This window comes from Mirounga angustirostris, unplaced genomic scaffold (assembly GCF_029215605.1).
Source record: "Mirounga angustirostris isolate CCGP_5_RB_7025 unplaced genomic scaffold, mMirAng1.0.hap1 SCAF_3, whole genome shotgun sequence".
In the NCBI taxonomy this organism is placed as follows: Eukaryota; Metazoa; Chordata; class Mammalia; order Carnivora; family Phocidae; genus Mirounga; species Mirounga angustirostris.
Genome location: NW_026991711.1, coordinates 121,951,225 through 121,973,318, shown reverse-complemented (window position 1 = coordinate 121,973,318; position 22,094 = coordinate 121,951,225). Strand labels below are relative to the sequence as shown.

General features: G+C 41.0%; 2 non-coding genes across 2 annotated transcripts; one reads left to right on the top strand and one right to left on the bottom strand.

Moving 5' to 3' along the window:
* The first annotated feature begins 17,703 nt into the window (after positions 1–17,703).
* Positions 17,704–17,774, top strand: TRNAG-GCC (transfer RNA glycine (anticodon GCC)). The gene has a single exon. It is a non-coding gene; the product is annotated as a tRNA-Gly (tRNA).
* A 271-nt stretch (positions 17,775–18,045) lies between these two features.
* On the bottom strand, positions 18,046–18,117 carry TRNAA-CGC (transfer RNA alanine (anticodon CGC)). Its single transcript has one exon. It is a non-coding gene; the product is annotated as a tRNA-Ala (tRNA).
* Between the last annotated feature and the right edge of the window lie 3,977 nt (positions 18,118–22,094).

Here is a 22,094-nt window from a genome sequence, read left to right as displayed (position 1 = left end):
TTAAACAGATAAATGTAATTCAGGGTGATAAACATTACAAGAGAGGTTGTGTCAGTGCCCCCGGGGGGGGGGAACAAAGGAGAGAGTGACCATCGGTGTCTGAGGACAGCCTGGGTGAAGGGTCAGTGAAGTCAGGTAGTAGCTAAGCCCCCAAGGTCTGGCATCCTAACAGGCACACAAGCCAGTGAATAAGTGAAGGAATAGAATGTCAGATGTTAACTACTGAGATAAACAGGCAAAAATCAATCCAGATCTACCACGTCCAGCAAATGAGCTTGAAATTTAGGACAAATTGATATAACACATGGGGACCCTTTGAACTATTCCCACTTAATTTTAAACCATGCATTTTGACACAATCATTTAAATAATATTTTTCATGTTCCAGTGTGATTTCAAAGAATGACTTATTCCAATTCTTATACAAGTGAGGTTTTGGGGAGAAATATGCAATGGGGTTATGATTCACTCTCAGCTCTGCCAGTAAGCAACAGGCCAACCGGTCTTAGTCAAGCCACAGCCTCTCCAGGCCTCAATTTTTCTCACCTTTGGTGCTACCTAATTTTGAATTCGAGTTGCAAAATATATTCAGATTCTATCTCTCACCATCTTCACTTCACATTTTGGTCCCAGCTCCCACCATTTTCTGCTTGGATTACTGAAATAATGTTTTAACTTGACTCATTGCTTCCTTTCATGCGCCCATTCACTGTATTCTCAACTCAGCAGCCAGACTACTGTTAAGTAAAACCAGGCCATTCCTGTGCTTAAAATCTTCTAATGGCTTCCCATATCATTTCGAGCAAAAACCAAAGTCCTTACCATGGCTACTACCTACCACTTATCTCCCTAACCCATCACTTTACCTTCCTTCATTCCATTCCAACCATAGGAACTTCTTGCTGTTAAGAAAGAAAGGAAGGAAGGAAGGAAAGAAGGAAGGGAAGAAGGAGGGAAGGAAGGAAGGGAGGGAGGGAGGGAGAGAGGAAGGAAGGAAGGAAGGAAGGAAGGAAGGAAGGAAGGAAGGAAGGAAGGAAGGAAGGAAGGAAGGAAGGAAAGAAGGCATCTTCTACTGCAGGGACAAAGTCTGCAAGAATACCTTTCCCCTTCACAGGTCTTCACTTGAATGTTCCTTCCTTAGTAAGGCCTTCCATCACCATCCTCTTTACAGTTTCAGTCCCTTACCAATATTTTCCCTGGTTTATTTTTCTCCACAGCACTTATCACTGTTTATAGTACTACACATTTTGTCTCATTTACTGTGTCTTTTATCGATCTCCCCATACAAGAATGCTAGTGCCATGAGGAGGGTACTTTTTCTGTTTTGTTCACAGATGTATCTGTAGTGACTCAAAGAGTGTCTGGCACATAAAAGCTCTCAAAAAATATTTAATGAATGAATAATTAATGGAAAGTAAAGAGTTTGGATGAGGCTTCCTCTTTGCTCGACTTTTCCATAACTGAATAACAGCACAAGTGTCATTACACTGTCTAAAAGACGCGGGAAGTAGGAGCACTTACCGTCATAATATCATTTCTAAATCTAGTTAAACATTATGCAATACTTTCATGTCCTTGTTTAACATCATATATTAAAGACCTATTGATCCCTTCTGGGACCGTCACTATTTAGAATATATATGGGATAATCGATAACATTCCCCATTTTCTAAATGCAAAGGGCATTGAAATCACAGTCATTTAGAAAGTAAGTACTCATTAAAGTAATGCTCATGCAAAGTAACCTTTGAAAAAGTTTTCAGATCTCATCCACTCTGAATGTAAAAAGTTGATTTCTTTTTTAATAAAGTTCACCAATAATATGATGCTGCTAAAGCCATTGAAATGTCACAGAGCTACAGAGCTAGAAAGTAACTGCAGATCATTTGGTTCACACTTTTTCCAGAAAGCATGTGAATATCTCAGCTATTCAGGGTCCACGAATTTCTTAGGATAGAAACAAATTTAGATATATAGCTATAGAAGCATATGAATACTTTCAGATAATAGACCTAATTCTTTAAATTTTAATGTGAATATTGATTCTCTATCCTTGTGCCTCAGCATCAATTATTACAGAACTAGTGGGTTTAACTTTCAGTTTATATGAAATTTGAAGAATGAGGTACATATCTAAGTAGTAAATTGTATGTCGTTTGTGTTCAACAACTATTAGTCTGCTTTAAAACATCAATTCTGAAAGCAGTTTCATTTAGAATGCTAAGAATAGATTAATGGCATATGTTCACTGTGTTTGTCTTATAATTTTTAAATTTGAGTAACAGCAAGAATGACACCAAGACCCTATCCTTCAGTTATAAGGATAAAGCAAACTTTGTCTCTAAGTGATTTGTGCATTTGTGTCAAAACTTTTAAATATAACACGGCAAATTATTTAAGCAGAAGTGGTTGAATTTTTGAGGCAATCAAAATCCAACTGAATACTTTCTGCTGATTGTGTTAAGTATGTAAATCACTTTATCTACGTTCTTCACACTCCCATGGAAGAAAATTTAGAAATTTAGAACGAAGAAAAAAACAAAAACCAAACCTGCTTGCGTCCCAATTCTGCCTTTTAAAAAATATTACCTTTTGGGGGCACCTGGGTGGCTCAGATGGTTAAGCGTCTGCCTTCGGCTCAGGTCATGATCCCAGGATCCTGGGCTCGAGCCCCGCATCAGGCTTCCTGCTCAATGGGGAGCCTGCTTCTCCCTCTCCCACTCCCCCTGCTTGTGTTCCCTCTCTCGCTGTGTCTCTCTCTGTCATATAAATAAAATCTTTAAAAAAAAAAATTACCTTTTGGGGCACCTGGGTGACTCGGTCGTTAGGTATCTGCCTTCGGCTAGTGTCATGATCCCAGCGTCCGGGGAACTGAGCTCCGCATCGGGCTCCCTGCTCAGTGGAAAGCCTGCTTCTCCCTCTGCCACTCTCCCTGCTTGTGTTCCCTCTCTCTCTGTGTCTCTGTCAAATAAATAAATAAAATCTTTTTAAAAAATTACCTTTTTTTTCTAACCCTCAGCTTCTTTACTAGTAAGACAAGGAAAGAGTTGTTGCAAAGCAGAATGCCTTGAAAGTACTTTGTGACCACAAGTATACTATAAATATAAAAGGTCATAATGGTTATTAATTTTGACATCACACCTACCAAAACAGCCCCAAAAAGTACAAGTAAAAATTATGAAATACTGATGAAGTACCAAACCGCCGTTTTTGTAAACTCGGCGAAAACATATTTGGTCAACTATGTAGTTTCTTCTCTCAGTTTTATCTTTTGTGCTCATAATCGTGTTGCTTATCTTTATACTGATTAGCCCCAGGCCTTACAATATTGGTTCTCATTTATTAATAGCTAACTTTTATTGAGCTAAACTTATTATGCGCCAGACACTGTGAAGAGCTTTCTATGCTTTCGCCCATGTAATTCTCAGAACAACCCTGTGGGATAAGTACAATTGCACGCCCCTTTTACCAAAGAAGCAACTAAGAAAGAGCTAGAAATGCCCTGCTGAGGGCGCCTGAGTGGCTCAGTCGGTTAAGCATCTGCCTTCGGCTCTGGTCATGAACTCAGGGTCCTGGGATCGAGCCCCACATCCAGCTCCCTGCTCCGCGGGAAGCCTGCTTCTCCCTCTCCCCTCCCCCTGCTTGTGTCTCTCTCTGTCAAAAAAAAAAAAAAAAAAAAAAGAAATGCCCTGCTGAAGTTCACTTCACAGAGCTAGACATGGAGATGGGATTTAAAGCCTTAGTAGGCTGCCCAGGTCCTGTACTTTTTTTTTAAAGACTTTATTTATTTATTTGAGAGAGAGAGAGAGCATGAGAGGGGGGAGGGTCAGAGGGAGAAGCAGACTCCCTGCCGAGCGGGGAGCCCGGTGCGGGACTCGATCCCGGGACTCCAGGATCATGACCTGCGCCGAAGGCAGTCGCCCAACCGACTGAGCCACCCAGGCGCCCCCAGGTCCTCTACTCTTAACTATGAAACCATGCAACAGATGCTTCAGACAGTTGTCTGAACTACTTCCTAAGGCTGACTGAGAAATCCTATGTCTTTATTACTCAGTGCTGCTAGTGAACGACTCCCGTGATTCCCAGTGTTCTCAACAGACTCGGGCAAGCACCTTCACTCAGGACGGTAAACTGAGCCCAAGCGAACTACTTACTGTCTGAGTGGGCTTGGCTTTTCTGGACGGGCTAAGTATTCCTTAGGCCTATGAAAGATGCTATAGGAAGAAATCTTACCTTGCCCTTCTGAGGAACAACTTCAGGTTTAATGGCCCTTAAGGTCATAGAAGAAGACATCTTATTGGCTTGATGTCTTTCAGTTATTTGGTGCTAAAGGAAAAACCGCTAGAAATGTCCATTGTTGCATTCTTTAATACACAGAATTTAATATGACTGAAAAGTTGTACAAATCAAACATCAAGCAAATCTGTTATGGCTGTGTTATAGACCAAGTTGTCAAGAATATAAGCTCTGAGTTCAGGATCCCAACCTTCCACATATTTTTTGAAAGATCTTAAGCAAGTTACTTAAGCCCTAGCATCCCCTTCTGTTAACTAGAAGTGTTCTAGTTTATGGGAATTATTTTGCTGTTAGTTCAAGCTGAACAAAGACTAGTTTCTTAAAAGTACTATATGTATTTTTACTTCTCTTCTCCAACCCTATTATATTTCTTCCACTACATAAATTTAGTCTTAGAAGTGGAAAGAAAATCACATTAAATTGGGAATAATTTGTCTGTGTTAGATATTCAGCTAATCAACCAAATGGAGTATTCCTTTCCCCTGTGCAATATCCTTTTTGGGTAAATATTATATCTATATAATAGGGAAAGGGGAAGAGTGAAGAGGTCTCCAAGTAACTAATAGCAATATTAACCTTTTAAGCATAAACTCAAGATAAGATGGTCATGAATGTTAAGGAGCAAAACAAAGTCAAATGGTATATGACTTTGCAATACAACCCCTTGCAGTAAATGAGTGTAAATAAAAAAGAAAGACAAATGTGTTATAGGTTCTTAGTGTTCAACCAAAGTTAAATCTGTCCATTTCTATTAAGATCTCTTGCTCAGGGGTGTTTGGGTGGCTCAGTCAGTTAAGCATCTGCCTTCAGCTCAGGTCATGATCCCAGGGTCCTGTGATCCAGCCCCGCTCAACGGGGAGTTTGCTTCTCCCTCACCCTCTGCACCTTCCCTGGCTCATGCTCTCTCTCTCTCGCTTGCTCTCTCTCCCAAATAAATAAATAAAATCTTAAAAAAAAAAAAAAAAAAAAAAAGATCGCTTGCTCAGTTACATATCGTCACTGCTAGGACAACACAATCCTGGATGCAAAAAGCTCAAGGCATTTACAAACAATTCAAAAGATGGATTTGCCCATTAGATTCAGACATACTTAAAGAAAACTAACTGCATAATGCTGAGGGGGCACAAAGTTGTATAAAACACTGCCTTAGTCTTATTCTCTAGGCCAATGGCATCCAATCTGGGCTCTTAGAAACTGAGCTGAACTGAGCCTCCGGAGCATTGGGTTAAAGGAAATAAATACCCCAAAAAAGGAGTAGCAGGAAGCAAGGGAGTTGGGAATAATTTCTAAGAGCAAGTCTGGGGACCACAGGGAAGAGAAAACAACAGAAAACACACACAGAGAAGCCAGAATTTGGGAGCAGAGAGTCTACGGAGTGCCAGCACTAGCAGGGTGAGCACTGGGTGGGCTGGTTCGAACAGAGGAAAGTTAAATCTTTCTATGATCTCCTACAGTATAATTTATGATGCAGACTCTCTACTTGTGAATAAACAAAGATCTTTTGAAAGAGAATTCACCCCCGGTCAGAAAGTTTTGCTCACTGATTCACATTATTTAGCACACTTGTTATATTCCAGTGTAACCTAGAAACAACTGTCTGGCCATCTGATGGATTTTAATAAGAAGATGTGTTATAGGCAGCAAAAATGATCTCCTATGCAAGAAGCAGAAGAGCTATAACCAATAGCAACTTCATCAATGCTATTAATACATCAAAAGAAAAAAATGTGTCCCTTAGAAGGAGTTGGGGATACTTGTCTTGGACTGGAGAAGCACACTTTAGCTAAGTGCACCTCACCCAGTGAGGTCAGAACTACTGTTATATCTATTTAATAGATGTTAAAACTAAGGCAGAAAAGTTAAGTACCCCTCTAAGTTTCACATAGCCAGTCAATGACAGAGGGTGCATTTACCCCACCACAATACCGGTCCCATAATCCCTTCTTTCACACAGTCCTCTCCCTACAATTACATACATTATTGTCCTTACAAAAAGGTGGAAAATAGCATACATGCTTTTTCGTGGTGAGCCTTTCTGCCCCTTACCCCCACCTCCACAATACCAGGATACATCACGAAGGTCTTGAGGTAGGTTCATTGGATACTAGAGTGCCATTGTTTCCATGCTCTTTCAGTTGAAAAAACTAAGGGAAAGCCTTTTTTTATTTTTTATTTTATTTTTATTTTTTAAAGATTTTATTTATTTATTTGACAGAGAGAGACACAGCGAGAGAGGGAACACAAGCAGGGGGAGTGGGAGAGAGAGAAGCAGGCTTCCCGCCGAGCAGGGAGCCCGATGTAGGGCTGATCCCAGCACCCTGGGATCATGACCTGAGCTGAAGGCAGACGCTTAACGACTGAGCCACCCAGGCGCCCCAAGCCTTTTTTTAATCATGATTTTTTTTAGTGATACTCTCCAGTTCAAATTCGGTAAGAGTTTTTTTCATATTCCCTCAATCTGTATTTTTTATCTCCCTCTCCAAAGTGAGAAACTTAATACCATAGAACATCAATATATTACTCATTTGCACTATCATACGATACATATAAAAGAGTTTCAGAATCAAGTCATCAATACCACATATTTTTTTTTCATCAATACCACCATTAATGACACATCTACCATGTAAAATTCAAAATTTGTTTTGCCATTTATTTCCTCAGAATACCTGTCACAAAGAATACATAGTCAAAGTACTGTGTTCAAGAGGCGCCTGGGTGGCTCAGTCGCTTAAGTAACTGCCTTCGGCTCGGGTCATGATCTCAGGGTCCTGGGATCCAGCCCCGCATCAGGCTCCCTGCTCCGCGGGAAGCCTCCTTCTCACTCTCCCACTCCCCTGCTTGTGTTCCCTCTCTCTCTGTTAAATAAATAAAATCTTAAAAAAAAAAAAAAAAGTACTGTGTTCGAATGTTATTTGAGTTAATTCTTTCATACACGTGTGGTTGTTTTATATACAGTTAGGTTCCCTGGTTTCTGTTTATATTCAAATTTTAGGGTTGGCTTTCCTCATTGTTTCTTACTAAACATTGTTATTTGAATATATTTAAGTGGTTCAAAATACAAAGTTATATAAAAATGTACACTCAAGGATGTCGTTCTCATCTGCCTCATTCTCACACATTCCTGTAGATTTCTCCTTCATGTTTCCTTGTGGGGAAAAAAAGGCAATGCATGTGTATGCGTGAGTGTGCGCGCATGTGTATGCAAGCTGAAGAGACATGTGGGAACCTGAGTTACATTTGTAAATGGACACAATACATTTAAAAGCAAATCAGAAAATTTGCAAAGCTAGGCTGATCAATAAACAATGCATTTGACAAAACAAATGTATAGATTTTGCAGTGATATTTATGTGATTGAAAGTGAAAATAAAGGGATGCCTGGGTGGCTCAGTTGGTTAAGCAACTGCCTTTGGCTCAGGTCATGATCCTGGAGTCCCGGGATTGAGTCCCACATCGGGCTCCCTGCTCAGCGGGGAGTCTGCTTCTCCCTCTGACCCTCCCCCCTCTCATGCTCTCTCTCTCTCAAACAAATAAATAAAAACATTAAAAAAAAAAAAAAAAGAAAGTGAAAATAAAAATATTTCATCAGTCCTGAAAGTTTTGTGTTCTTGTTTTATGCCTATCTCTGTCACCCTTCATGACCATTAATTATATTTAATGTTTCTAACCCTTAAAATAATCATGGAAATAGAACTAGAGGGCTCCTGGGTGGCTCAGTTGGTTAATCGACTGCCTTTGGCTCAGGTCATGATCCTGGAGTCCCGGGATTGAGTCCCACATCAGGCTCCCTGCTCACCAGGGGGTCGGCTTCTCCCTCTGACCCTCTTCCCTCTCGTGCTCTCTGTCTCACATTCTCTCTCTCTCAAATAAATAAATAAAATCTTTAAAAAAAATAGAACTAGAAACATTCAGATTAGGAATTATTCTAAAGGGATATTGTCTAAAGGAAAAGCTATTCTTAAAAAAGTGGTTGTCAGGGGTGCCTCAGTGGCTCAGCCAGTTAAGAGTCTGACTCTTGATTTTGGGTCAGGTGGTGATCTCAAGGTCCTGAGGTCAGGGTCCTGAGATTGAGCCCCATGCCCACTCCTGCTAGGCATGGAGCTGCTTAAGATTCTCTCTCTCCCTGTCCCTTTGCCCCTCCCACCCTGCTGGAGAGCTCACTCTCTTTCTCTCTCTAAAAAAAAAAAAAAAGTGGTTGTCAATTCTATCATCTATGAGTCTTCCTAAAGAAGTTACACTGTAATTTCTTTAGGGAACTAGTACTTTCTTAAATTAAATTATTTTAATACTTTTATTAAGCTCCCTTAAATTAAACCTCTGGTAACGAGGACGTTACTTTTGTAAAGGGTTTATTTGTGGAATTCAGTTTTCTTTCCTACCTCTTCGTGTTGAGTAGTTTTTTGACTTTTCTGTTATCAGATCACTGTTTGGTCTAGCTTTGTTTTGCTTAAATCATAGGAGTCTATTTAAGGCAAGAATTCATATTAAGAATGAAGTTACTGTTATTAATAAACATTCTGCCAAGTTAAAAAACTAATACTGTAGTATTTTAACTGCTGAGTTTCTTCTTCCTGATAACCTGATGTTTTCATTTGTTAGGGCTGCAGCAACAAAATGCCACAAATTGTGTGGCTTGAACAACAGAAATATACTGTCTCATAGTTCTGGAGGTTAGAAGTCCAAGATCAAAGTATTGGTAGGCTTGGTCCTTATGAGGGTGTGAGGGAGAGTCTGCTTTCTGTCTCTTTCCTAGCTTCTGGAGGTTTGTTAACAGGCTTTAGTGTTCCTTGGCTTGTAGAAGCATTGCCCTATCCCTGCCTTCCTCTTCACATGGACTTCTTTCTCTCTTTGTGTGTGTGTCCAAATCTCCCCTTTTCATAAGGACCCAGTCTTACTGGATTAGTACCCTCCCTATGACCTCATTCCAATCATCTTCAAAGACCCTATTTCAGGAAATAAACAAAAGAGTCACATTCACAGGTACCAAGGGTTAGAACTTCCACATATGAATTTTGGGAAAAACAATTCAACACATAACAACATCTGCTATATAAATTATAGCAAAAGCCACATGTTTTCTTTTATAATTTTGGAGTAACAATTTTGCAATGTTTGAAGATGGTATGCTCAGTGTTATTTTTCCAGGATATGAGAAAGAGAAAGGGAGTGGGAGAGAAAATAGAGAGAGAGAAAGAGAGAGAGATTGTTTTTAAATATTTCCAGACCTCAGTTGGAGTTTTCTACTGAAAAAATATTGATTATTGTTTGTATATATATTGATGATTCTTGATAGGTTACTTTGCACATGCAATTCCCAATGTCAATCAGAAAATCTGAACACTGATTTTACATCCAATATTGTGTTAGAGACTGCTGAAACACAATCATGCAAACAAACAAAATAACTATATAAAAGTTTCCCTGACCACAAATGAAATGTATTAGGAAGGTACGAGTAACAGTAAAAAATAGAAATAGTAGCTATTTCAGATAAATTTTGATAGGGACTAGAAATAGTGTAGGAGCTCAGAAAAGGAAAATACAAATAAGGTTTGTTAATATACAAATACTCTGAAAAATCAGTAAGAAAATAAGAAACATTCTAGTAAACAGGGTCCATCAATAAGGGATTGATTAAATTATGCGATGTCTCTCCACCATGGAGGACTCTGTCATTATAGCAAGGGCAGATCTACCTGTGCTGAAATGGATGTAGAGAGAGATAGGTTAAACAAGAAATTATTTATGTCTGAAAACTTCAAGAACTAATTCCAGGAAACAAGGAGGAAAAATATACTAGAATGGAAAAAGGAATTTAACTTTTGATTTTATATTTTTCTGTGCTGTTTGCATTTTTATAACATGTATGCTTTACTTTTTACTTTTCATCATTTTTTTGAGTTGGAGGAACACATTTGTCTAAAACTGAGTTAATCGTACTTCTCTGTTCATGACATACTATTATCATTGGGACCATAACGCTTTGTTTTATCATATATTTATTCACTTTTACCCCCATACTCTCTCCTGTTCCCTCTGCCTTCCTATAAGCCATCACTATATTGTGCTTAACATACATCTCTTTGTTTATATGGGACCATACAAACACGTATGTTTTTGACTTCACAATTTTAAACACATGCAAATTACATTGTCATATCTCATTCTGTAGCTTATATGATTCACTAGGCACCACCTTTCTGAGAGCATCCGTGTTGCTCTGTGATACACCTAAGGCATTCCTTCCACATGCTGCATATGAGTCATGGTGTGCACCATTACCACTTACCTGTCCACTCTCCTAGAGAACACTTGGGTTGCTTCCACAAATACCACTGCAATGAACATCCTGGTATAAGTCCATTATTGACTTCTATGAGAAATTATTTGACCTACATAAGAATTTACATATACAAGTATTTCCAAATGGAGATACTAGTCCATGGTTTATATGTAAACCTAATGTGCCCAAATGGTACCAGCTGCTCTCCGAAATGGCTGCCCCCACCCATATGCCCCCCAGTGATGCACAGGGTCAAATGTCCCTGTGTGTTTACCCACATTCAGCACTGTGCAGCTTTATAATATTGTCTAGTCGGTCTAAAGGGGGGGTATCTCCTTTTTAATTTTTTTAATTTTTATTTGATTTGATTTATTTTTTTTAATTTTTTTAAAGATTTTATTTATTTAACAGAGAGAGAGACACAGCGGAGAGAGGGAACACAAGCAGGGGGAGTGGGAGAGAGACAAGCAGGTTTCCTGCGGAGCAGGGAGCCTGATGCGGGGCTCGATCCCAAGACCCCAGGATCATGACCTGAGCCGAAGGCAGACGCTTAACGACTGAGCCACCCAGGCGCCCCCTGATTTATTTTTAAATAGGCTCCACATCCAACGTGGGGCTTGAACTCACAACGCTGAGGTCAAGAGTCATGTGCTCTACCGACGGAGCCAGCCAGGCACCCCAGATACCTCCTTTTTTAACTTGAGTTTCTTTGTTAACTTAAAAAAAAAAAGGTAATTAGAAAATGTCTTCTCCATCCAAATGTATGACTCTATAATCTAGTGCCCTTTTACTCTGCTATGACCTCTCTTAGAATCCAACTGTGTTTTCACCTAGTCAAACTTGTGTATCTTGTCTAAAACCTCAAACTCAGCATCTTTCAAAGCAATATGAAAAGTTCACAGATTATTAATGCTGAGAAGAATATTGGCAACCTAGAACAATAACTTCATTTTACACCCAAGGAAACTGAGGCCCAGACAAAATAAATGACTCTCCTACTATTAAAGGGATTTGAGGGACAGAATCAGAACTGATAAGCAGCAAGGTGCAGAGTGGAAGAGGAAGAGCTTTGGAGTCAGAGAGAAAAAGGAAAATAGAAGATGGTTAGAATAGTCGAGTAAGGATTCCCAAATGGAGCTCAAGCTGAGATGACCCTTGGAAAGATGCACAGAGAATCAGGGAAATGTCCAGAGTGGAGAAGGCCACCTAAACAAAGCCATCATTGTGAGGCATGAGCATGCTGGGTTTTATTCATAACAGAGGGCAGCAAGAATATATGGCTGTGATAGTTAAAATGGGCCTGGGAGTTGGGGAGTCTGGAGAATCTAGCTAGGACTGGCTACATAATTTTTAGTGCCAGATGAAAAAATGCAGGGCTCCTTGTTCAAAAATTAAGAATTACAAGACAGCAACAGCTAAGCAAAGTGCAAGACTCAGTATCAATGTACAGGTTGCACATCCACTGAAGCTCGCCCTGAATCTAGCAGCATTTAAAAAATGTGGTTGGAATGAGGATCCACTGAAGTTTGTGAGCAAAAGAGTGATAAAATGAAAACAACGTTTAAAAAAAATAGAGACCTTTCTTGGGAATGATGCCACAATATGTATCGAAATTTAAAATGCTCTCACCCTTTGAGTTAGCAGTTGCACTTCTAGGAATTTATCCTGCAGATATTTAATAAATGAACCAAATGGCATTTGTTCAAAGATCTTCACTGCAGTGTTGTTTCTACTAGCAAAAGATCAGAAGCAGACTAAATGTCCTCTGCTAAGGAATTGGTTAAGGTAATGACAGTACCTTTGTGCATTGGACATTTTCACCATCTTCTTACATCTTAGCCTTCCAGCTGGATTCCTCATTCCCATTGCCTTGATTCTAAATCTTTAGGGAACTTGGCCTTGGGGCACTATTTGTGATTGTGAGACGGAATAAATAATGTTTTAATTCCTAGCCAGGAAAGGGCAATTGTATATGAACATAGAACCATTAAAAAAAAAGAGAGAGAGAGAGAGAGAGAGGTGGCTCCACTTATATAGAAGAAACAATTTCTGATATCTATCTTTAAAAAAAAAAGAAAAAAAAGGTAATGAGTACAGCAGTATGTATGGTGTGGACCATTTGTGCATAAAAGCTATATGCAATATTTGTATCTACATACAGTATCTGTGGATGGAAATGCAAGAAAATGATGACAGTGCGCAGCCTCTAATAAATGGATCCCAGGAAATGAGGGTAGGGGTTGGAGGGTGGGATGAAGACAAGCTTTTTAATGCATACTCTTATACCTTTTGAATTTTGTACCATATGCATGGGCTTCTTATGAAAAAAATATATTTGAAAAGACCAAATGACTTGAGAGGAAAAAGAGAGGGAAGGGAGGAGAAGGCCATGTCTGCCAATAGGTGGGAGGTGGCCAAGTGGCACAGCTCAAGAGCTATTTGAATAAATGCTGCACCGGAAATGAGTGTGAAGAGAAGGACAAAGAATTCCCACCCATATATCCTCTACCCTGAAGACGCTATATGAATTTGAAACTGATTTAATTTTGAACCGGCAATAAAGGAATGGTTGAATTTTCAAAAATTAAGGAAATTAGAAATAGAAGGAAGGGAGGAAGGGAAGGAGTAGGAGAGGGAGGGAGGACATTGAACTAACTGCAAGGGCTACGGGGATGGCAAAGGAAAGCAGAGGTTGCCCAGGTAACCCAGGCAGTGAGCAGATAAGGATCAGCACTGTGAGGCAGGAGGGATGGGCCCGAGGAGCAAGAGCAAGATTTGATGCTGTTTTAAAAGGGGAAAATCCGGCTGGTTGACTAGTTGGACATGCTGGCGGACTAGGAATGAGCATATCACGAGCAGGATGATTTTGCAGTGACAGCTTTTCGGGAGAAATTGCTGCATTCTCAACATCTGCATGCATCTGAGAATTACACCTGGATTCTTCGTTTCCATGACTTGATTTTAATCCTTAGGAAAGTAGGCCTTGGGGTACTACTTGTGATTCTAAAATGGAATAAGTAATGATTTAATTCCCAGCCAGTAAAGGGCAATCCAAATGACTGGCTCCACCATTTCCCCAGGGCTAGTTTGTAACCTGGGACAGAAATAAGCTGTGTGTATTAAATCAATACAATCACTCACAAGTTAAAAAAAAAAAAAAGCATTGCTTTGGTGGCTATGTATTATATCAACTATGTCTGTTCCTGAATGGTTTGTTTTCTTCAGATGCTATAAGCCTGGCCACATTTCCATGGTGAGCCAACACCAACCAGGGACTAGGGTGCCCTGAGCAAGTGTTCCAAGGTGATATGATGCAAATTACAAGTCCCTGCCTGCCCCATCGGGCTGTGACAATGACAGGTTTCCTAAGAGAAATGATTGTGTAACATTCCACAGCACTCCCCATTTTCTACTCTCTGCCAACCTCAGGAGGGGCCGCTCAGCAGATCAAGGTTGCTCGGCAGACTAGGGAAAGTGCTAGGGTATGCTGCCCAGAAGACACTGTTGGCCATCTTGTGATCGTTCCACGCTTGGCCATACCAGTAATGAAATCATGCCTCCACAGCACCTCTGAGGTGAAACAGGCTTAGTACCCAGCATAGCTCTGAAACACAACAATGCTTGTGTTCGTCATGATGTGTTACTCAGACTTAACAAGAGGAAGTTCTGCCTGCCTGAAGAAGATTTCCATGGTTTCCACAGATTCCATGACAACCCACTCCCCTGCTGCTCTACCTTTGGCTCCCCAAACCCTGCCACTCCCTAAAAACAGACCTTCTCAAGGCTCTGCCCTCACTCTCCTCTGTCTGTGATTTCCTCCACTTCTAAATACTTACCTTTCATTTCTGTGCTATTGGCTCCCAACTCCACTTCGGTAGCCTTGTTCTCTCTAAATCTAGATGTCAACTGCCCAAGAGGCATCTCCCCCTACTTACCTCAAAGTCTATGTTGCCCAAAGTGAACACTTTGCTCCACCCTTTTCCTTCTAGTCATTTTTCTTCCTAACTTTCCTACATGATACCATTATTCTCCCAGTCACTTAAGCTAGATTCCTTTTTCCCTTCCTTTTGCCTTGCCATGAACTTCATGCTAGAGCCTTCCTCCTCATTGCCTCTCCACTCCCATTTGTAAGCACCTCCTGAGTGAATTTCCTGACTTTTATTTTCTCTTACTCCTACTTCTCTGGCACATTGTTGCAGATGATCCGGTCAAATACTTTGATCCTTGTGCTCCTCAAAAAAATTTCAGTGGCTTTCCATGCTACAAAAGTATCCTTATTCCAACAAACAAGGGATACGTCCTACAAACTTTTTCATGGTTTTTATTGTCTTCTTGTAATTCTACCACCGATGCATTTCTTTAAATTTTCTTAAACTTTCATATTTTCGGGCTATATCACATTCACGTTTAATGGGTTCTCTAAATTTACTGTTTTGGGTAAAATTGTTTCTCAATTTTTGTTGTTTAGATGTGAGCAATATAAATACTACTCAAACTACATAGAAAAGGACAACTTACTGACTCACATAAACACAAAGTCCAGAATTTGTTCTAGTTAAGTACGGTTGCTTCTAGGGACTCAGTGTCATATTGGGGATGTGTATCTCTCTCTCTCTTTCTTGGACAAGCAAGACAGCAGCAAACCTAGCTATACATTCCACCCATTTGCTCACCTGAGCAGAAAGATAGTCTTTGCTTATAGCTCTGGAAAGAAAGTTCTGGTAAGTTCTGGAAAGTTGTCCCGCCTACGGCCACATGTCCATTTCCAAATTAAACACAGTGACAAGGGAAAATATTTGGCTAGATCTGTTTCACATACCTACCACTGTGACAGAGAAACAGAGATGAAGGAGAAAGTTAACCTCACCCAAATCTCAAGGTATCAATTATCTACAGAATAGAAGACTTGTACCAGACTTCTATCAGAAATAAGTGAACTACTGAACACACACACACAGACCTGAAATGCTTTTGGCTCTGTATAACAAATTGCCCAACTCAAAGGGGCTTAAACGATAAAGATCTTTACCTAACCAAAAGTCTGGATGGAGAAAATCCTAGGATGGTGCAGTGTCTCTTTCCTCTGAGTCATCGTCAGTCTCTCTTCAAGTCACAAAATGGCTGGGGCAGCTCCGAGCATTACACCTCATATGGCAATGTTAGGAGCAGGAAAGAAAAGGCAAAAGAGATCTTCCATACCATCTTTCCCAGAAGCCCCTAGCTGTCTATACTTGCCTCTCTTTGGCAGGAAGTGTCACAAACCCATCCTAGACCAATCTTTGGAAAGGACAATGGGATAACTGGCTTCGTACACCACCTCTGGTCCTGGGGCTAGATAGACTCATGTGGACTTTCAGTAAGAGAAAATGTAAAATGGCCTTTGGTAGGCCACTAAAATCGTTTGCCATTAGGCCATACTTCTTATTCGACCCCTTCTATCTGTTTAAACTGTTGGTAGTGTTTCTTGTGCTGAGGGATTTTTAAACTGTTTCAAATTTTGAATCATAACATTTTGGAGTTTGAAGGAACTTAGGTAATTTAGTTCGGGGCTTTTCAAAGTTTGTTGTTGTTTTTTGTTTGCTTGTTTTTTGTTTTGTTTTGTTTTTATTTGACTTGTAATCCAAATGCAAATAAGTGGGAGAGTTTAAAATTGGCCCGGTGGAAGTGAGGGGCCTGGGCAAAGAAGGTGTGGCCCCACCAGCCAATGGCCCTGCGGCTCTTCTGAAAGTTAGAGTCCTTTGGAATGTAATTTGAAAACCACATCTCTGTCCAGTTCTCTCCTTTTAAAGAACTGAAGTTCGGAGAGGTAAAATGATTTGACCTTGTTCTTCTACAGGTTACTTAGGATTGCAGGTTCAATTTACTGATTCTCTAATCTCTTTGTATCTTTTATGCCTTGGACATAAATAATTTCATAGTGTCTTTGTGTCTTTGTCTTCAAATTTTGCTCTGTAGCCACACACTAAAAAATCCTTAAAAATAAATCTTAATGTAGAAGTTCTTACATTATTCTTTAGCCTTTTATGATTTTTTCGAACTCCACTCTACTATTTTTCATATATAATGTCCTGAGCTACATGCAGTATTTCTGGTGCAATACACAGTGATTTATTCTGTTGTAGGCAGAACAGGGCTGTGGCTAAGCAACCAGAGATTGCTTGATACTACATGTGTTCCAATCTTGCCTCTAAGAGCCTCAATTCCCTCAACTGTTAAGGGGAGGTGATTATAATACCTACCTCACTGGGTTTAAATCCATGTATAATGTCCTTACAGAGCCCAGCACATAGTCACTGCAACCATGTTTACTGTTATTTTCTCATATCCCCTGCCCCCAAATCCCCACATCTTCCTTGGCCATCAAAGATCCTGCAAATTGTTGGGAATTTCCCCTTCACAGATAAAGGGCCAATGATGTCTAAATCCAGAGCCTTCTATCTTATATTTATATTCATTTCCATAATTGCATTTTCTTCACTTTAGTTTCTCTCTCTCATATATCTTTGTTGCGTGATTTGCAATTTTACTTTCTATGGAAACTAAGGGTAAAGGCTCAGATTCATACTGTTAGCGTTAAAAGAGGTCCCATTATCAAGTCATTCACAATGAAGGAAGAGGCAGTTTAGAGAATTTAGGTCATTTGGCTAGAATCACAAATGCTTCAAATTTCTCTGTTCAGATCACATAGTTCTAATTTACTCTTATAATTTGGATCAGGGTCCCAGTTGCTGCCACGGCTCCCTCACCCCTATCCCACATTCCTGACAAATATCATCATGTATTTGTCTGAATAGCCAAAAGACAATTAGGGAGGGGCTGATGTAAATTGTCTAAATGTCTGAAGATACAGCTAGGTAATTGTGTAATTCTGTACATACATAACAAAATTTTCATTTGCCTGCCTCACCAAGGTCAGCTTCAGAAGAATCACTTCATAAAGTTCAACAGAAGTTAATATAATAGGATTTTTTATAAATGTTTTCCCAATATTTTATTATAATTATTTGATTACAAATATCACTTTCTTTAAAATTGAATACAGAAACATGTAATTACAGAGAAGCATGACACACATGGAAATATCTCTTCTATTAAAATGTGGAAAGGGGTTTCTCCCGTGAGCATTGGTGGTTCAGTGGTAGAATTCTCGCCTGCCACGCGGGAGGCCCGGGTTCGATTCCCGGCCAATGCAATCAGGTTTTTTCCCTTTACTTTTCACCCGTGTATGTTAGATTCCCGAAGTAAGTTCAGTAATGATATTCAAGTTGATTTTATGCAAATGAAGAATGATGTACCGACGGTAATTTCCGGTTTCGCTTTTACTTACAACAAACGGAAAGGCGATTTCTCTGAGCTTCGCCTCACTTTTAGACTGTTTTGGGGCGCCCTAGAATATGTAAGCAAAAGGTATGCATGTATGTCTAGTGTTCTGGAATAGAAAAGGAAAAGCAACATCGGCTGTTTGGAGATGCCGGGGATTGAACCCGGGACCTCACACATGCGAAGCGCGCGCTCTACCACTGAGCTACATCCCCCAGCCGGGGAACTCTTTTCTGGTAAAGGCATTCATTCATCCTTTAGCGCTGGTCAAATTACTAAGGACTCAGGAGTTCACTTTGGTGAGTGCCTCTCAGCACGTTTCCACCCTTCCCACTCCCATCTAAAGCTGCTTCCCTGGTGCTTCGGGACCGGCTGCAGCCAGCGCTCTGGGACGCAGGCGGGACGAGCTCCCGAGCGCGCCCGCCGGCGCCGCGAGCTCGCAGCGGGAGGCTTGGGGCGCCCAGCCCCGCCGGGGACGCGGGACGGTCGCGCGCAGAGTGCTCCAGGGCTGGGCGCCGCCGCGGCTTTACGGCGCAGGCGCGGGGGGCCGAGAGGGCGCCTCGGCTTTGCAGCCGGCTCCACCGCACTCGCAGTCGCAGCCCAGGGCCCAACACGCCCGCCGCGCTGCGCGGGGAGCGTCGCCCTGGTGCTCGCCGAGACCTGCTCCTGAAGTAGAGTGCTGGGGACCTTCTGTGCGCACTCGGAAACCTTCTGGCTTTACCTGTACCCCCCAGCCCCCGCCCCGCAATAAACTCACGTCCCGGGTAGACGACCTGTTCACGCCAACTCCCCATAAACTGGGTTATGCAGGAGTTACTACAGCCACCTCTTGGAGGTGTAAATGATTTTGCAACAGGCTCTTCTTTTCCATGGGGACCAAACTGAAAAAATGACACCGCCACCCACTCTGTAGCTTAATTATATGTACATGATGATAAAGTTGGGGCGGGGCACCTGCTCAGGACGGACTTTTCTCTCTGTTTGATATTTACACTTTGGACCCATGTGGCTGATGGAGCTAGTAAAGTAAGTCACTGAACACCTCCTTTAATGTCCTCTTAACCCTCCCTAAACACTAATCGCGCTCCCAGCCCCAAAAGAAGAAATGTATCCCGAGTCCTGTTGCCTCGGAAATTGCTTCTGTCCAGTTGTTTGGGTGCTAGATAATACAATGAGCTAACTTGCATTCTAGTGGGATGATGTGTGTTTGAGCCTTCCCGGTGCAGTTTAAACTGACATCGCCCCAGACAAGTGAAGCCTGGGTGGTAGAAGCCTCAGGCACCCCGATGGGAGCAGGGGAGAGATTGGGTGTCTGAGGAGCTGGATCGCAATCACTTCCAGCTGACCTGTATGGCAGACCCCCAACAGGTAGAACAGGGAGGGCCTAGAATTTCTACTCACTTCAGTTGCAGCAAAGTACCTCTCATAAATGAAATGGTCAGCAGGCCAAAAAAGCAGAGCAGAGAGCAGAAGTTTCAAAATAATTCTGAGTAACCCACAAGCTTCATAATCAACTCCTGGATTAAAAATAAATAAGTTACTGTGTTTGCTTACAGTAATTTAAACAAATAATGGCTCATAATCCGATTTGTTTTTAACTAGAACAAGCCACATGCTGATCTAATACAATAATACAGAATGTCCAAAAAAAAAAAACCCAAAAAACAAACCACGTCAGTGGACAGCCATTAGGAGCCCTGCTCCAAGCCAGAACATTTCCAAACCAACCCCTAGATTCCATCCTGAGGCACTAGAAGATGAACATATTCAGTTTATTCTGAATTGGGAAACAGGGATAAAACCATTTATCCACCCCCAAGGTTTTCACCAGAGCAAATTACAACCGTAGCATTTAGTTAATTGTAAAGGAAGTAAATTGGCCTCTAGTGACCTCACTTTGCCGTCCTCTTTGGTACCCTTCCTCAATTTAGCGCTTATTTCTCCATCACCTGAGGAAACTCCCTTTCTGGGACAACTCCCTTCTTTCTCGGGCAATTCTGAAATTTCAGAGCTAAGCCCAGAGAAGGCTCTTTTTAAATGCCCACTCCTATTCCATCATTCCAAGGCCTAACTGAGTGCATTTGGTAAGGAAAATGAAGCTCTAAAGCCAACAGAGGATATCAAGTTGATTTACTGGCCTGGCTTAACCTAAAAGAAAGGCTCTGACTCACTGGGCTTTTTCAGCCACTGTGGTTGGTGGGAAAGGTGAATAGGAGGCACACTTTTGGATTAGGGGGTCTTTTCAGGAAAACTTGGATCACATCTATTCTTTATACAAATAAAACTGTGCCAACTTTGTTCACAGATGAAGAGAGGCTGGCCAAATGTCCAAAATTATAGAGTATAAAAAAACTCAGTTCTATCTTCTACCTTCCCATTTCTCTTGGTTGGGGACAAATTTCCCCTTCTCAGTCTCCCTCTTCCTCTGCCACACACATCTCTCTCTCTCTCTCTCTCTCTCTCATACACACACACACACACACACACACACACACATCATTCACAAGGATTGACCACAGGCCCCACTTTGAAGCAGGGGATGTTTCTCTCTGGCTGTGCTCACACCTTCCCTTTCACATTCTCGCTTCAGCTCTTGGTACTCTGGCCAGCAGGTACAGAGCGTGTTTCCCTCAGAGCTGACTATGAGCTAAGATGTTTATTCCCAGTCCAAGCAGCAGTTCTTACTCCTGACTGCACATTAGAATTACTGGCAGAGACTTTGAAAAATGCTGATGCTCGCTAGAGCCCAACCCCAAACCAATTAAATCAGACTCTCTAGGAGAGGGTCTGGGCATCAGTATCTTTTTAAAGTCTCAGATGATTCCAAAGGGCTGCTGCTTGAGGGCTGTTTGCATGTCAACAAGGGGTGTCCAGTGATGATATTTAACTAAACCTACTCTTTTAATCACTTTGTGGTATATACATATACCAAATCTTTATGTTGTACACCTTAAATGAATACAATGTTATATATCAGTTATATCTCAATAAAACTGGAGAAAAAAAACGAGAGGTCGATTACCAGCCCAGTGGTTCTTGACCTTGGCTGCGTATTTGAAGTACTTGGCAAGCTTTAGGAAAAAAATTCTGATGCTTGAATCCCATTTTCAAATATAGTGATTTAACCATTCTGACCCATTCTTGGCATGAGATTTTTACACGGCTTCCCAGGTGGCCCTATATGCAGCCAAAGCAGAGAACCAGAGTATTAGAGTGCACCCTTTCTCAGGTTCTCTCCACCCTGTTGTATGAGCAGCCAAGCCTGAAAGCAGAGGACTCCAGAGCCCCCCACACTTGGGAATCGGCATTGCTAGAGGATGAAAAGAATCTGACTCATTCCAACTTCTCTTCCCTATTTTCCTTCATCTAAAATAAAACTGGTGAAGGCAGGTGTTCAAGTGCTAAAAACGAGCATTTCTTAACCTCATATATCCCATCTCCTCTGGGTGAGGTGTCTCTGCTGCTTTGCTAGTCATTAGAAAAGCTCCAGAGGGGAAGAGGAAAGGGGTGGAGAGTAATCTGCACTTGGCACCTGGGAATGCCCAGTGCTTGTGTCTTCCTGGCTGATAAAAAGACTGGATTGCTTTACTCAACACCTAAAGAAACAGGCAGTGCTTTGAAATATATTATGTTACTCCTCACGATCATAACTATTAGTAATTCTTCATCACCACAGTTAATTATCATTAATAACAGCCAGAGAGCCAAAAAAGCTACTGGTTACATTTAATTCAGAGAAAGTTAATAAATATTACTCTTTTCAATAAGTATTCTGAAGTGAAAAATTATAGTGATCATAATTTGCATTTAGAATTAGAAGTATTTATTGAACAGTAAGTTAGATCCTACTTAGAAAGATGTAAATTCTATAATTTAGATTCTGGTTACAAATAGATGGAAACAGAAGGAGGTACATATTTAAGATGACATTTAGAGAAGAGATGTTAGAAAAAGCCCATACTTCTGGAAACTATCAATGGTCAGTCAGTTTAAGAAAGGGTGTTTTAAAACTGGAAGGAGAAAAAAATATCTACATGGGATCTGAAAGATTTTTCCGAATTCAGATGATCTATTCACGATAGGTTTTGTAGTCTTATAGTACTGGCCTATTCACAGAAGCTGGAGATAGGATACATATTTTCTTATGGTGTTCTCGAAGGTCTTATTTTGCCAACTAGCAAAAGAGATTAGG